Raw genomic sequence first — 12391 nt, 5'->3', positions numbered from 1 at the left:
AGGTAAACTATTATGCAATAATATATTGTGAGTACATATATTAAACAAACAACTCAAAATATTCATACCTCCACAGACAACTGCATGTTGAAGTGGATTTGAAGATGACTTATTAATTTGACCAGTTTGGCTGGCTTAAAGATGCTGGTCAAGCAGAAAACTGCTGGTAATTGCTGTAACACTGCTGCAGCTCAGGTAATGTGTCACCTCTCTGAATCCTTATATGTCTCTCTGCAAGAGATGAAGCCGCACACAATTATCTCAATGATGACAAATGGGATTAAAAATTTTAAATAAACTATAAGGTAATATTAACACACAAACAATGCATATAACAGAGGAAAGTAAAGCAAACTATTTATTTTTATGAATAATAAACGTCTTCAAAACTTCACCGCAAGGCCCATTTACAACATGCATCCGAAAATTAATCGAAACATCCACAGAAAAAAGTGATATACTATAAAGTATGACAACAAATTCAAGCTTCAATATAAGATAATAAAGCCAAGCACACATTAAGTACTTAGTAGATAAATGTTTAACGTAATATATACGATAATTATTAAACATGATAGCAAAAACATTACAGACTACTCACCGTGCTCTCTCCTTGTCAATAACTCCGCCCCTCACTTCCGGTTCTGTGGCTGCGGGTCTGCAGCTGGATATATCTCGATCTGAATGCAAACTGGCAAGTTTTAAGAGGCGAAAAGAGGAGAGTTTTAAGCAAACTAAATGATTGGATAAATGAAACATATATGGATAAAGATGCATGTGCAAAATAAGGTGAATTTTCATTTCATACAAACTTTAAGCAGACTAAATGATTGGAGAAGTCCTACATACGTCACCAGAGATAAGCCTGACGTTTTCACTGGAAGATGAAGTTATGACATTTTGATTCAAAATGTCAAATGAAAGTATCAGTCATTCTCAGTAAGATCTATAACATGCATTCGGAAGATAGATATAGGGTGAATTTTAATTTCAATGTGAACATACCTGCCTAACATGGAATCATAACCTGACTGACTAAGTGCATTATCTTATATCAGTTGTGGCATGTTTCAGGTCGTCATCAGATTTGCAGATCAATGGCTTTGACCTTTGTCCTGATCACGCAGCGGAGACTCTAATATCACGCTTCATGCCTGCAGTCTCGGTATGGATCCGCGGAGCACAAGTAGGTCATCCCAGATGAAGATGAGTTTGGAGAAATGTAGCATTCCATCACTTGCTCACCAATGGATCCTCTGCAGTGAATGGGTGCCGTCAGAATGAGAGTCCAAACAGCTGATAAAAACATCACAATAATCCACAAGTAAATTCTTGTGAAGCAAAAAGTTGTGTGTTTGTAAGAAACAAATTTAACTTCGATAAAATGTGAGTGCTCTATGCATAATATTACTTTCTCCATTTAAAAAGTCGTTTTGTCTGAATCAGGAGAGAAATACGAACAGATCAAGCACAAGTGACCACAGCTAAAAGCAGTCTAAAGCAGTTCTAAACACATATGTGGGTGGATTTTGATGTGAGAGGGCAACAGGGTTGGACTTTTTCATTGGAGGAAGCGTTACTATGGATAATGAACTTGTATTTTGCCCAACAGCGATGGTTTAAATTTAAAATGCCTTAAATAATGATGGATTTGTTTCTTACAAACACGCAGCTTTTCACTTCACAACACATTATCTGATGGACTGGAGTGGTGTGGATTACTTGTGGATTATTGTGATGTTTTTATCAGCTGTTTGGACTCTCATTCTGACGGCACCCATTCACTGCAGAGGATCCACTGGAGAGCAAGTGATGTAAGGCTCTAAATCTGATGAAAAAACAAACTCATCTACATATTGGATGGCCTGAGGATGAGTATAAATGAATATTTAGTTTTTATTTTATTATTATTATTATTTTTCAAAAGGTTTTGAAAAATGTGCACTATTCCTTTAAGAATTGTTCACTGAAAGGTTCTTTGGGGAACAAAATGGTTCTTCTATATGGCATCACTGCAACCTTTTTAGAACTTTTAGTTTTTGTAATAGTGTAGCAACATCCTGGCAACTGAACTCAACACTGCAAGCGAGTTTAGCACCACTAATGTTTTCATTTGTCTTTGATGCCTTTATTAATCATGCTCATGTCTCATTCACCTCACAGTATTTGGCGCTGTGCTTCTGTAAAGTCATCCGTGTTACGTCACTGTTACGTTTATTTTTCAGATGGTAAGTTCCTGCCTCTCTGTTGTGAAATAAAGTTTGCAATTTTGCATATTTAATGCATTGCATGGAGAGAGTTACTGTGTGGTTTCTTTTCGCAGGTCATTTATATGGGTGTTGGCATCTATACACCTGCTCTTGCATTGAATGCAGGTAATGTTACAAATATATATAGTCATAATTAACATGTTAATGCATGAACATAAATATGACTGTCTGTTGTAAGTGATAACATATGTCTGTCTCCAGTTACTGGTTTTCATTTATGCGGAGCAGTATTGGTAATGATTTTGAGTTGTTTAAGGTTACGTATTTTACAGGTTACATGCATCTGGTCTTATTGTGCACAGTTCATCAGTGCATGATATCAAATGTTTGTCTTTGCAAACTTTCATCAGCTTGCTTTGCATCTTAAACATTTATTTCTGGATGACAACATTTGATGTTAACCATTAACCCTATAAAGCATACTGTATCATATTGTATGATATGCAAATTTGTAAGGCCTCTAAATGATCAACATGATCATATCTTTACTGAGAAACCTGTTGCACACAATCCACTACATACCTACTACAAAAAAATAGATTTTTTCAGGCTGTTATTTCCTATGTCAGATTTTACAGGTTTAAATATCCTTAGAAGTCGAACAGGCAATTTCATATTGATTGGTTGCTTTGTTTTCATTGTCTCAAAGAGGTAATTATTTTTGCATGCTGTTCCTCCTGGTAGGGTGGGCTGTAGGCAGTGGTCTGGACCGATGTTTTCCAGACAGTAGTGATGTTTTCTGGTCAGCTGGCTGTCATCAGTGTGGGTGTTCATCAGGCTGGTGGTCTCTCTGATGCCTGGGTGAAAGTCAGAGATGGTGGATGCATCTCCAGGATTGAGTATGTATGCTTTAAATGGTTTAAATGGCATAGAAGCTGGTAGGCAGCACATTTAACCACCAGGTGACTCCATGAATGCATCTATTAAATCAAGGGTTTTTAAATAGTTTGAAGGACCCCCAAATATGATGATGGTCCCTTTTTTGAGGTTAGGCAGCTGTTTATTTACATGTATAAAGTCCATTTATATTAAGAGAGAAAATATATAGGCAAAATGTCCACAATTAAATAGTTGTTGTTAGTTGGTTTTTCAAAATAAATATTGTTCCAAGATAAACACTTTTTTTAAAAACCATATGCAGAGTTTATATCTCACAGAATTGTGAGATATAAACTCAGAATTGCGAGGTATTAACTCAGAATTAAGTCAGAATTGTAAAATACAAAGTTAAAGTTGTGAGATATAAAATCAGAATTGCAAGATATAAAGTCAAAACGGCTAGAATAATCTCAGAATTGTGAGATATAGAGTCAGAATTGTGACAAAATCAGAATTGCGAGATATAAACTCAGAATTGCAAGGTATTAACTCAGAATTAAGCCAGAATTGTGAAATACGAAGTTAAAGTTGTGAGAGATAAAATCAGAATTGCAAGAAACAAAGTCAAAATTGCTAGAATAAACTCAGAATTGTGAGATATAGTCAGAATTGGGACTTTAATTTCAAAATTCTGAGTTTATCTCTCACAATTCAGGCTTTTCTTCTCAGAATTTCAGTCTCACAATTCTGAGTTTATATCTGACTTTTTCCCCCTCAGAATTATGACAAGAATGGTCACAAGTACTTTTTTTGTTTTATTGCGTGGTAGCTTTCATAGGCATCAGTGAAACTCAACAAAACCCTAATCCTAAGCATTAGATATAGGCATGTATCTCGTCCCATTCTGTTAGTGCTACAGAATGCTATTTCTGTCAAGACCACTATCGTCAAAGATGATTGACAATTAGCATCAAGTTTGGATTGGCGGTATGGTTCTGTTCTGGGCAAGAACTCCCTGCGCCTCCATGCAGCCTAGCATGGATGAGAGCAGGGAGAGCACCGATTCCCCCAGGGTAAACAGAACAGAACCAACATAAATGTATTGCAGATATCGTTAAAGTTCAATAATGTTATGTACATATTTTAGAGTTAGTCTGATTCAAAGGATAATCAGAAGGCTGAATCCTGACTGACAGAGGAGGAGCTGGGGATGGGGGGGGGTAGTTAGCTATTGAGCAATGCGAAAACCGCTGAGAATACTGAGGGACCTTATATATGAATGCTTAGATAGGTGTCGTATTCCCATAGGTTGATGGGGATCAGCTGAGAGTCAGGTGATGGGAGCTTGACTAACGTGACCTGCCAGAACTAACGCTACACTAGATTGTATTGATACTCAACATCATTTCTCATATCGACTGACTGTGTCTGTCCAGCCTGAATCCAGACCCAACGGTGAGACAAACGTTCGGGACGTTAGGTGTTGGAGGAGTGTTTCTGATGCTGTCTCTGTATGGAGTGAACCAGGCTCAGGTTCAGAGGTACCTCAGTTCTCGTACAGAGAAAGAAGCCGTCATGTAAGTGCTCCTTTTACTCATGTACAGATCCCTAAGGCTCTCAGATGAACATATGTGTCACAAAACATCATATGTTCTCATGCGGGTCCAGCTGCATGGTGTTTCCCTGTCTTCAGGTGGGTTTAATGCTCAGTTGTCTGATGGGGCTGGTCATTTACGCCTGCTACGGTAATAACAGCCCTCTAGAACAGCAGCATATCATGTCCAAAGACCAGGTTAGTAGCACCGAACAACAGTCGTGTGACTGCATATATCATTCTATAATTTGGGGCTTCCTGATATAAATAGTGAATTTATATGATGTGTTTTGACTTCAGCATGTAACAGCATGATGATTGAAGCGATCGTATTTCACAGATCATATTTCAGTAAAAGAGTTTTTTTGCATACATTCTATTATTCTATTTTTATCTTTTACTCTGTTCTTCCTTTTTTCTTTTCAGTATATAGATATATATATTTTAAATATATATGTATTACAGTAATTATAACAGTAATATATATATATATATATATATATATATATATATATATATATATATATATATATATATATGTGTGTGTGTGTATGTATGTATGTATAAATAAATAAATAAATCTATTTATTTATTTAGATTTCTGAATGAAATACACACCCGTTCAAAAGTTTGGTTATGGTTAAAATTTTTAATGCTTTTGAAAGAAGTCTCTTCTGCTCATTAAGGCTGCATTTATTAAATCAATAATATTGCAAAATATTATAATTTAAAATAACTGTTTTCTCTTTGAATATATGTTAAAATGTAATTTATTCCCGTGATCAAAGCTGAATTTTCAAAATCAGTACTCCAGTCTTCAGTGTCACATGATCCTTCAGAAACATTTCTGAGTATTATCCATGTTGAAAACAGTTGTGCTGCTTCATATTTTTGTAGAAACCGTAATAAACTTTTTTCCAGTATTTTTTATAATTAATTAAAGCTCAAAAGAACAACATTTATGTGAAATAGAAATCATTGGTAACTTTATAACCGTTTTTACTTTTGATTATTTAATGCACCCTTACAGAAAAGAAGTAAACCTTACTGAACCAAATTTTGAATGGTAGTCTATGTTCATGCAAATCTGCTTTATTTTTGTCTCTATAATAAACATATTTAAAAAGAGATACAGACAGTAGTTGGTGCACAAGCATGCAATAAAATATGAAAGTATACTTATTTGTATCTAAAAATGAGATGCTGTCCTTCTCATTCACAGTACAATATCCTCAGCTTTTAACTCATCAGCCACAGTGACCATGGTGGATCTGATCAAACCCCATTTCTCCAGAGCCACTCTGTCAAAGATGCAGGGTAAGACATTATCTTCAATGCTTAATGATTTTCGTCTCTCCGCTGATCCACAATGATAGAATACGTTTCATCGGATTTCCCCGTAATTTACTCGAAGAGATCAAATGAAGCTTTCAGTGAGCATGTTTATAATGCATGATTACTGTATATTCCTCATCCAGCTCTATCATATGGGATTATATGCCTGGCTATGGTTTATGTCATGCATTTCTTCAGGTAAGAGTGCATGCTTTTATAAGCAGTGATGAATTAATATAGCAGTAATCAGCCTATGCCAATGTTAAGAAATCTAAATATACCCTGTGTTAAATCAGATTAACCTCTATAAACTTTATTGCCATTAATGGTTCCATGAAGAAATTTTAAGAATGATTCTGTTAAACAAAATGTTCTTTATAGTTGAAAAATGTGCTTTAGATTATTAAAATGATCTTCACACTAAGAAAAAAATAAGTAAATTTGGGGAAAAAAATATACTCACCCTCAGGCCATCCAAGATGTAAATGAGTTCCTGAGGATCCTCTGCAGTGAGAATGAGAGTCCAAACAGCTGATAAAAACATCACAATAATCCACAAGTAATCCACACCACTTCAATCCATCTGTTAATGTCTTGTGAAGCGAAAAGAGGTCTGTTTGTGAGAAAACTCCATCATTAAGAAGTTAACTTTAAATCATTGATTCTGGTTAAAATATGTAGTCTATAATCAATAGTATTGTTTTCTCCAGTTAAAAGTCATCTTGTCTGAATCAGGAGAGAAATATGCACAGATCAAGCCCCATTTACAAAACAGTTCTAAACAAATATGTGGGGGGATTTTGACATGAGAGAAGAACAAGGGATGGACTTTTTTCCACTGAGGAAGCATTATTATGAATTATGGACTCTTATTTTGGCCAGAAGTGACCGTTTAAAGTTAAAATGCCTTAATAATGGATTTGATTCTTAGAAGCAATCAGCTTTTCACTTCATAAGACATTAATTGATGGACTGGAGTGGTATAGATTACTTGTGGATTATTGTGATGTTTTTATCAGCTGTTTGGACTCTCATTCTGATGGCACCCATTCACTGCAGAGCATCCATTGGTGGGATAAATTTTTCCAAATCTGTTCCAATGAACAAACAAATTATCTAACTATCACCTATCTTAGATGGCCTGAAGGTGAGTAAATTTTCAGTACATTTTTGGGTGAACTATTTATGGAAGCCCCTTTTATAATATTAATTGTTGTGTATTTCACTTTAAGGCAGCTCTCAGTATCTTCGGGATGGTTGGTGGGCCGCTGCTCAGTCTGTTCTGTCTCGGCATCTTTTTCCCATGTGCAAATAGCATCGTAAGCTCCTTCCTTCCATTCATCAATCCATCCATAAGTCCACCCACGTGAATAAGGAAGCTTTCTCTCTTTCATTCAGGGAGCTGTAATAGGACTTGCTGCAGGACTAGTCATGGCTTTCTGGGTTGGCATTGGTGGCTTTTTGATCCGGATGCCCAGTTCTGTACAAGTTCTTCCACTTACCTCTACTAACACCGTACCAGCCACCTCTGAAAACATCCCAGCCGTGCCTGCTGTCATAGATGCTGCCAGGTGACTTTTAGATCAGTACCAGCAGCATGCACTGTAGTGTATATGCTAAGGGAAATAATTAAAAGCTTTTCCTCATCTTCCAGCAGACCTCTAGGGCTGAATGGGTTATATTCTCTGTCCTACATGTGGTACAGCACGCGCAACTCCTCCACCGTGGTGCTCAATGGACTCGTTATCAGCTTTGTGACTGGTAAGAAACATTGACCTGAAGAGCTTCTGAGACTCTTTGTTCAGAATGAGACATTAAACTGAGTTGTGCTCATGTGTTCCTGTAATTATTTTGCCTAGGTGTACATTTTTGTAATGAACTGTATATTTCTGTCACATTTGTATTGGTTTGTATGAGTAGCTGCTGTATATAAAACCAAAGAAAACTATTTTTACAAGATGCACTAAAATGTTAACGTCTGATGTAAAGGACAAATCCAAATGACAAAGAGAATGTTCAGCAAATCAATTTTTCTAATAAAAGCAGGTGTGCATCATGTGATACTGCTGGCCCTTGTGGGTGAATGTCACAAGTCTGGCTCATATTTCACCCCAAAATAAAAACAGGAACATGAACTTTTGCATTAAAATGTTATTAAAATAAGAATAAACAACACTGTCAAAATAATACTTTTCTGTTTTTGCAGTATTGTAATGGGAATTGTGGAAAGAATATGTGCTTATCATGAAAATAATGATGACTATGCAAACAATCTAAGGAATGGTGGTGTGATGCATGACCTGGACACATTCTTGACAAGTTTCATAAAATTAAGATGCAAAATTAATATGCTTTTAAATTGACACACACATGTGCATATGCAATAACAAAGAGTGAAAAATTTAAGGGGGTCTGAATACTTTCCGTACCCACTGTATGTTAATAATGTATTATTATAAATAATATCAATAAAAAAATAAATGTATACATAAGATATTCTTATTTTTATTTATTTATATTATACATCTTACCTTAAAGGGGTCATATGATGCTGCTAAAAATAACATTATTTGGTGTATTTGGTGTAATGAAATGTGTTTATGCGGTTTAAGGTTAAAAAAACACATTATTTTCCACATACTGTACATTATTGTTTCTCCTCTATGCCTTTCTGAAACATGTAGATTTTTACAAAGCTCATCGGTCGGAAAAGCAAGGTGTGGTCTGGGTGTCTGTCCCTTTAGTGAAGGTGAAAGTGAAGTGACATGTGACCCATACTTGGAATTAGTGCTCTGTATTTAAAAAAAGTGCACACACACAGCAGTGAACACACACACACCGTGAACACACACCCGGAGTGGGCAGCCATTTATGCTGCGGTGCCCGGGGAGCAGTTGGGGGTTCGGTGCCTTGCTCAAGGGCACCTCAGTCGTGATATTGAAGGTGGGAGAGAGCGCTGTACATTCACTCCCCCCACCTACAATCCCTGCCGGTACGAGACTCGAACCCGTAACCTATGGGTTACGAGTCCGACTCTCTAACATTAGGCCACGACTTCCCCAGACCGACTTTAAGACTCTGATTCCGTTTCCTCTGCCCCTGCACTCGTGTGTATATGCTGGGGGGGGAAACACATTGTACTTTCTATCGTTTTGTTGCACCTTCCTTTAGCATTAATACATAGGTTGATGGTGACCTGCATCGTGTGTTTCTTTCTTCCATAACGCACAATAGGTTACAATGTGTGTGACGGAAATGTTACGCCCCTTACCATACTGTGATGCCTTATCCCGCCCGGAGAAACGAGACAAAAACATTAAAACCCATTATAAACGAGGCATTTGTTGCATCCAGTGGGGACATAATTACGGATTATAATGACTTTGTGATGAGTGGGGGGGCCGAGAGCCGTGGGAACGGAGCGAGGCCGGTGGAGTAATTGATAATGAGCGACACTAGCACCACTCGCCGGTCTCAAGTCCCACGGAGGAGCTCCGGAAGGATAAAAGGAGGAGTGACGACAGTGTTGGACGAGAGAGGACCAGGCCTGGATTTTATTTTGTGTTTTGTGTGCGGCAGTCGTCCGCGAGGGGCTGCCGCTTTACTTTCATTTTGTGTTTGTTTATTTTATTAAAGTTTTGTTAAAATGTTTGTCGGTTCCCGCCTCCTTCTTCCCGTGACTACGAACTTTGTTACAGACTTATACTGTCTTTTTTTCACGTTGCATTGCATCGCGCCGCGTAAACATAAAACCATGTCTGCATTTGTGATCGGAGAAATGACAAACAACAAGCCCTACTCTACACCGCTCAAAACTCGCGTTTGAATCATCAGTGGCAAATCCTTAGAATGAAAACGTACTTACAGTCTGTGAGTCAGAACAGGAAACAGTCCTCCATAAAATGCGTTGCACACATCTGAATATTTGGGTTGAACTGTTCTGGAACAGTGTTGTAAATACAACTTAACCACTGATTTCTAGTCGTGTCCTCTTTTGGAAGACCAAACAAAGTAGTTTCACATGGCGGGCTAGAGTGAGGAACGGCCGGAGGGCAAGAGTGAGCAGAGGCGGTGGGCCGGCGGATTCGACGAAGGAGCGGCCGGCGGGCTTGCGGCAAACACATGTGACCGAAGAGCTTGTAACACTCCAAAGAGAAAGGAAAAATTTAAATCGGATCATATGACTCCTTTAAAAGTCAGGAGGCATTTTTGTTTTAGTAATTCCCACATATATAAATACACTAAGGCCATAAATGTCCACAATACTGCAATCATAAAATGAAAATATACCAAATACACCATTTGTGGTTCCTCATATTGCCACACAAGTGGAACCTCTAGGCCCATTTTCAAGAGAAATGGTTCGAAGTAAAAATAGCAGGCTAATGCTGTTCTTTATTTTAAGCAGATTGGGTGAGATGATTTTAGGTTTCATGGTCAGGTGCTCAGCTGAGATGTTGTAAATGCAACTTTATAAACAGACAAATGTCGTGCTGACCTTTCAGAGTGCTATTTCTTGGCTAAATGTCAGTTCTTTAACTGAAATATGGTGAGTCAACCGTCCAAAGACAGATGAATGGCATTACAGTGTAGCCTGCGGCTAAATGAAGCTTTCAGCAGAACTTTCTGGTCCAATAAGGACACCTATTTATCAGTCTGTAGAGAGCAGAATATGATACTGACTTGAGGAGGGGCTCTTTTAACTTACAGCAACCAGAGATGAGAGCCTTTACAGTTCAACCTCAATAAATTTGATTAAAATGCTATTCTTGATGCAAAAAACAATTTGCTCTATGTATTGTAACTACAACGATAAAAAAAATTGTAGAAACAAACCTTACTACTTAAATTTACAATGCAGTCAAAGCAGATGATACTGTGATGTAACAGCATACAGTGTGCCCTTCATTCAGATTAGATTTTATTGCGTTTCATGACTCTCTGATTTGCATTGTAAAATATAGATGTTTGCTGTGATGATGCTTTGTTTGCATGAGAGAACTTACAGGAAATTCATCTTTGAAGTACCAAGTACGACGACGGGTACGACAATAATATATTAATATGATTTATGCGGGACTTGCTCTCGAAGTAGCAGTGTTTGACATGCTGATAACCATAGCAATAGACAGGACAAAATATGTGAAAATGTGCATCAAGACTAGAGCACCCTCACTAATTTCAGAAGCACCCTCAGTGATTATTTCTGGAACCTCGTTGATATACTTTTGTTGTATAACTATATACAAAAACAACAAAATACAAATGCACTAAATAAAATAATTTAATAAATGCATATTTACAATTTAAGCACTTAATTAACTAAAATAAGTATTAATAAAAGCCTACTCTTCACCGGAATTAGAAAAAATAAAGCTCCTCTGGTCTTCAGTGATGCGAGGACAACGTTTGAGCGTACACGTAATATCTGTGTGAGAGCAAAAGCAATTCATAAAAGAACAATGCATATTTAAAAGCACACTTCCAGTTTTGTGTGAGTGAAGGAAATCTGTTTGCGAGTGGAGATTTGTGCTCGCGCATTAGGCCTACATGGATCACGTCACATTATGCATACTCGACATTGTCATTAAGATCGCGCTATAGAAGCCGCCTAAAATTAAAGGGGTCATATGATGCGATTTAAATTTTTCCTTTCTCTTTGGAGTGTTACAAGCTCTTGGTGCATAAACAAGATCTGTAAAGTTACAAAAACTAAAGTCTCAAATCCAAAGAGATATTCTTTATAAAAGTTAAGAGTCAACCACGCCTACCTAAAACGGCTCGTTCTAACACGCCCCCACATACCTACGTCACTATATGGGAAGATTTGCATAACGCCGCTCAAATGTTCACGCAGAGAAAGAAGGCATAACTTTTATTCTCTCTGTAGTATTGTTGCCGCCGCCGCCATGTCGTGAAGACGCTGTGTGCTTCATTGTGAAAGCGAAACTACTTTGTTTGGCCTTCCCAAAAGAGGACAATATCTGCTTCGTCATGCCTGGAGCTGATCCGTGCTGGTTGCTGAGGAAATACAACAACTTTGCGCTGTGGATCGCCGGATCGGCTTTCACCGTGGACAAAGTGGAGTCCAGCCCGGGGTCGTCACATGTGGTTGCCACAAGCCTCCTTCGTCGAATCCGCCGGCCGCGCCGTTATCAAGCCCGCCGCCTCTGCTCACTCAGCCCCCCGGCCACTGCTCACTATAGGCCACCGCCGCCGCTCACTCTAGGCCGCCGTGTGTGACGCTGTGCTTCTTGGTGAAAGCGAAACTAATTTGTTTGGCCTTCCAAAAATGGACATGACTAGAAATCAGTGGTTAAGTTGTATTTACAACACTGTTCCAGAACAGTTCAACCCAAATATTCAGATGTGT

The 12391-nt window shown here is 37.9% G+C and overlaps 1 pseudogene; it reads left to right on the top strand.

The window, feature by feature from the left end:
• The first annotated feature begins 3002 nt into the window (after nt 1-3002).
• LOC107552024 (sodium-dependent multivitamin transporter-like) lies at nt 3003-7793 on the top strand (annotated as a pseudogene).
• The last annotated feature ends 4598 nt before the right edge of the window (nt 7794-12391 follow it).

Source organism: Sinocyclocheilus grahami, unplaced genomic scaffold (assembly GCF_001515645.1).
Source record: "Sinocyclocheilus grahami isolate Dianchi unplaced genomic scaffold, SAMN03320097.WGS_v1.1 scaffold440.1, whole genome shotgun sequence".
Classification (NCBI taxonomy): domain Eukaryota; kingdom Metazoa; phylum Chordata; class Actinopteri; order Cypriniformes; family Cyprinidae; genus Sinocyclocheilus; species Sinocyclocheilus grahami.
The sequence above is the reverse complement of the archived record's forward strand: the minus strand, read 5'-3'. Positions and strand labels throughout refer to the sequence as shown.